This window comes from Periplaneta americana, chromosome 16 (assembly GCF_040183065.1).
Source record: "Periplaneta americana isolate PAMFEO1 chromosome 16, P.americana_PAMFEO1_priV1, whole genome shotgun sequence".
Lineage (NCBI taxonomy): Eukaryota > Metazoa > Arthropoda > Insecta > Blattodea > Blattidae > Periplaneta > Periplaneta americana.
The window spans coordinates 186,162,549-186,166,998 of NC_091132.1; the positions used below are offsets into that span (position 1 = coordinate 186,162,549).

Below are 4,450 nucleotides of genomic sequence, written 5' to 3' on the forward strand. Positions count from 1 at the left end.
GACATAAATATATGAACCTTGATTACACAAGTTCTTGTTATAATCAAATTCCTAAGTGAAATAAATATGCGATAATCAGTATAGACTTGTTAAGTTTTAGAGAATCAAAAATAAATTATATTACCGGTACTTTTAGACCACAGGACATAGGTAATCTGGCAAAATATAATATGCGAAGGTAGCCAAATTACATTGAATTCATTCTTCAATTAATAAAGGGAATGCTATCAATTATAAAAAGTATCGGTACCTAATACATTGCAAACAATAGGTAACGTGAAGACCTAAAAACTAAACAATCACTTTATGCAAGATAAAAAAAACCACATACTTTTTATGTGTAGATTTTTTACATATTGTATTTTTATTTTAAATAAATAAAATAGATATATTATCATTGCTTGCGGAGTGATTATACATAATTTTTATGCACATATGCAATATCAATAAGATGCCATTCCTTGCTTTTGTTAATAAAATATATCCGGCAAAATGTAAAAGAGTTATTTATAGGTGAACTCTGAATCATAAATTCACAAAGGAGGCTTAGCTATTATAGCTATTTATTTATTTATTATCTGTATATTTATTTATCTATCCATATATGGATCTTGAATGAAAGTTTATTATCTTGCAGATAAATTCATTTACATAATAAAAACAAAAAGTTATCTTTCCATTAATGTTTTAACATCTGATGTGTAAGTCTAAATAATTCACTCAGTGGGATTTCTCTACAGTCTGATATACCTGTACTAACAATTAAATATTCTTTATTGTCGTAAACTACTGATTGATTTTAATGATATTGATATTGTAACAACAGAGATAATATTATATTTGATTTTTAATGATATTGATATTGTAACAACAGAGATAATATTATATCGTACCTTTTGCAAATAGCTTGGAAAATTAAAAAGGGATGGTATTATCGCTCTCATGGTTAACATTCAGCAGGTCTTTGAGCGGCCTCATGCGTTCGGCAGGTCTTTGAAATTTAATTGTATTATTGTTTTCAATATCTTGTGTCGCCGCTCCAATCACTCGCCTCAATTTCAATAATGCAACCAATAAGCTGCTTCAATTATTATTAAATGACACTTACTTGTCTAATCCACATAGACTAAACCCGAGGTTGCAATGTCTTGTGCTGAGGACGAACATTAAGGTATGTGATTAAAAATTATTATTAAAGAGTTATTATTAAGAGTTAAGAAAGCCAACGTACTCGTATATGAAATAATAATAATAATAGCCATTTAACAATATAACAAACTAATGCTTATTCTTATCGAGAAAGTAGACGTGACAACGTGACGCTTAGAGTGAAACCTACAGAGCAACAATCGGTCGGCAAAATTATTTTTTTAAACCACACCGCACGTTATTGTATGATGCCGACATGTTAAACATGAGTCCGCGGCGATAATATATATTTCAAAATTATATTGCCATTACTTTCACACTATTCACTAAAAACACCCGAGACAAAACAAAGGACAAGTATGACAATCGTGTTTACCGCTCTATTTCTACCAGTAGCATGGCGGCGTAAACATGCGCAGACTGGTTTCAATTTTGGACAGCACACCAGCGCTCTGTGTGAGTCTAGTATACTATTATAACGTCTTTGAATTGAACTCAAATTTCCGTTTAAAAGATTTGGTTTATATCAATAAAAAATTATAAACTAGTGATGGGTAGTTCGCGAACGATTAGTTCGAATTGAACTAATCGTTCGAGTGAACTAGATGAACTAGTTCGAAATTTTTGTGGAAGTCGTTCGCGAACTAGATGAGTCGTATGTGCGGAAGTCGTTCGCGAACTAGACGCGGTTATTTAGTAAGTCTATGGAACTAGATGAGAAGAAGCAATGCATTGTGGGAAGCCGTTCCCATAACGAGAGGAGTGTTGGGCCGTGTTTCACAACACGCTAATAATGTTACTTCTTTAGACCCATAAAGATAGTAAATTCGGTGTTTCATAAACATTCTGCACAACTTATAAAATGCGGACACTAATACTGTATTATAGTTCATTACCCAGCCGATTCTGTTTGAGGTTAAGAGCACATGAACGTGAGTGGTTCAGTCTGGTTACGTTGTGTTTGTATCCTTCGTAGCCAGTATTAAGAAATGGTTTGAGGTTAAGTCTGACAAGCATTAAGCGATAAAATTTATGAATTTATAAAATTTTATTACAAAATCGAATCTGTTATCGTTTCTTGGAAACGCATTACAAAATCCCAATTTCACGTTGACCATAATGCTCTCCGATATTACATCCGCAAATACATTATTTACTTGTCTTTAATTTATTGAAGTAAATAGTAGGGTTCAGGATGTAGTCTAAGCATTCCAACACACATTCCTAATTTCTACACTCAGAATCGCTACGTTAGTGACCAGTTACGTACATTTTCCTTTAAATGTAAGTTGAAATTCTCTTTAAAAGTAATATAACTGTAATAGTTTACAGTTTTTTAGATCGATACTGTGTACGAATAATTAGCATGTTCGAACTCTACCATTGCACTGAGGTCCCGAATTCGCAACTCGAAACTTCATGTTGAAAACAGTTAATGAATGGATTTGCATGTCCTAAATTTCATTCGATCTATTTTTCGAATGTAATATCTGTCATATAGAGTATTCCTCGCTTAATCGTCGCCGTTAGCTATTGGGGGGGGATATTAGAAATTAAAGAAAATTGAAATCTTTAAGACTACATAAAGTTTAAGGGCGCTATTTATTTAAATCTGTACTGCTGATTGCGTAATACAACATATCTTATTAAACACATGTAAACAGGTTAATAATAATAAAATTATAATAATAAACAATTAGACCAAATATTGGGGGACACGCCCTCTTTGTGCCCCTATTGCTAATGGCGCCCCTCCGCATGATAGATGTGATAAGGGAGCATATTTTTAAGATGCTTTTAATGAGAGACTCCATCTGTCCCTCTGCTGACAATACAATTTTGTTCAGTTATATATTATTCTTTGTGCGGTCCCCCAAATGTGTATGTCTGAAGAGAGATTATTATTTTATTTTCTGCTTTTATATTATTATTATTATTATTATTATTATTATTATTATTAAGAAATTTGAGGATTGGATTTAGATTATACAGTTTACAGTTCAATAATATTTCTTTTCTTTCAAGCTTTCACTTTACCGTAGTTTTAATCATAATAACGTTTGCAACTCTAAAATATTTTGATACTGCATTGCTGTTACTTTCTCTCATAAAATAAATGTTGTGACATAAACACTGGCCTGCAGTAAGTAATGTAACATCATATTTCCCAAAATCAGTTATTCTTTAAGAGGAAACAGTTATCACATAAGTATATATTCCTCAAAGTTAAAATAATACTGATTTCCTCTCCATCTCAAGCGAACTAAATGATTATATGCGTTAGTTTTTCTCAGACGAATTAAACCAACCAGATTATTGAACTAAAGTCACTATCGAACTAGTTCGCCGCGAACGAATCTGTAAATAGAACAGGATTTCCCATCACTATTATAAACCACCATGCTCTACAATAATTCCGGGACAGCGCGAACGCAGTCCCGACTACCAAAAATTACGCGCCCGAGTTACTCACATTTGGAGCAATCGCAGGGGTCAACCCAACCGTAGTGCAATGGAAGGGTCTCACCCTGGGGGAACCGCCTTCATGATCACGGTAACCCCTACGCCAGGTAAGTATGCCGAGGTATCCTCACTCAGCCCTCTTATGTCTGCCTTCTGTTTAACTACCCACAGGAGCTCTCTACACAAAACAAGTATATGTAATTTATTACTAAAAATATACTCAACGTTTCGGATATAAGATTTGCATAGAACGTACTGCTTCACGAACGTAATGCATCTTTTCATAATTTACCATAATTTATATAAAATCCCAGTTACTGTAATTAAAATTTCACATAAATATACTTAAAGACGACGCTGCCATCTAGAGGGCGAATGCGTTCGTAGTTCCGAGCGTTACCGGTAGATGTCAAGACGCGTTCCGGAGTTCTAAAGAGCCGTACGAAAGTAAACAAAAGAAATCACCTGGACCAGATAAAACAAGCCCCTACAGTCTCGGCTGCGCTAAACGAGGAAACCGGGGCAAATTGAACGCTGCGCTTGCCGCCATATTGTTGGAGAGCAGACGCATAATAGTAGTACGTAAATCACGCAATTTAACGCTGTGATGATCTAAAATTGACAGATTATGGCCATTTTCGACATTTAACGTAAAATTAGGACGAAATAAACATATTCAAAGTTTCATTGATATGCATTAGAACATTAAAGAAAAGAAAATACGTACGCAGCAATTTATAGAAAACATACTCATACATCCATAAATAGGCCTACACAATACACATTATAGATTGCATAATTTTACGATAATCAGCAAATTGTTAGGTTTCAGAGACTC

At 33.8% G+C, this 4,450-nt stretch overlaps 1 non-coding gene across 1 annotated transcript; it reads right to left on the reverse strand.

Moving 5' to 3' along the window:
* Nucleotides 1-3,565: 3,565 nt before the first annotated feature.
* Nucleotides 3,566-3,727, reverse strand: LOC138692295 (U1 spliceosomal RNA). Its single transcript, XR_011330048.1, has one exon. It is a non-coding gene; the product is annotated as a U1 spliceosomal RNA (small nuclear RNA).
* Nucleotides 3,728-4,450: the final 723 nt, after the last annotated feature.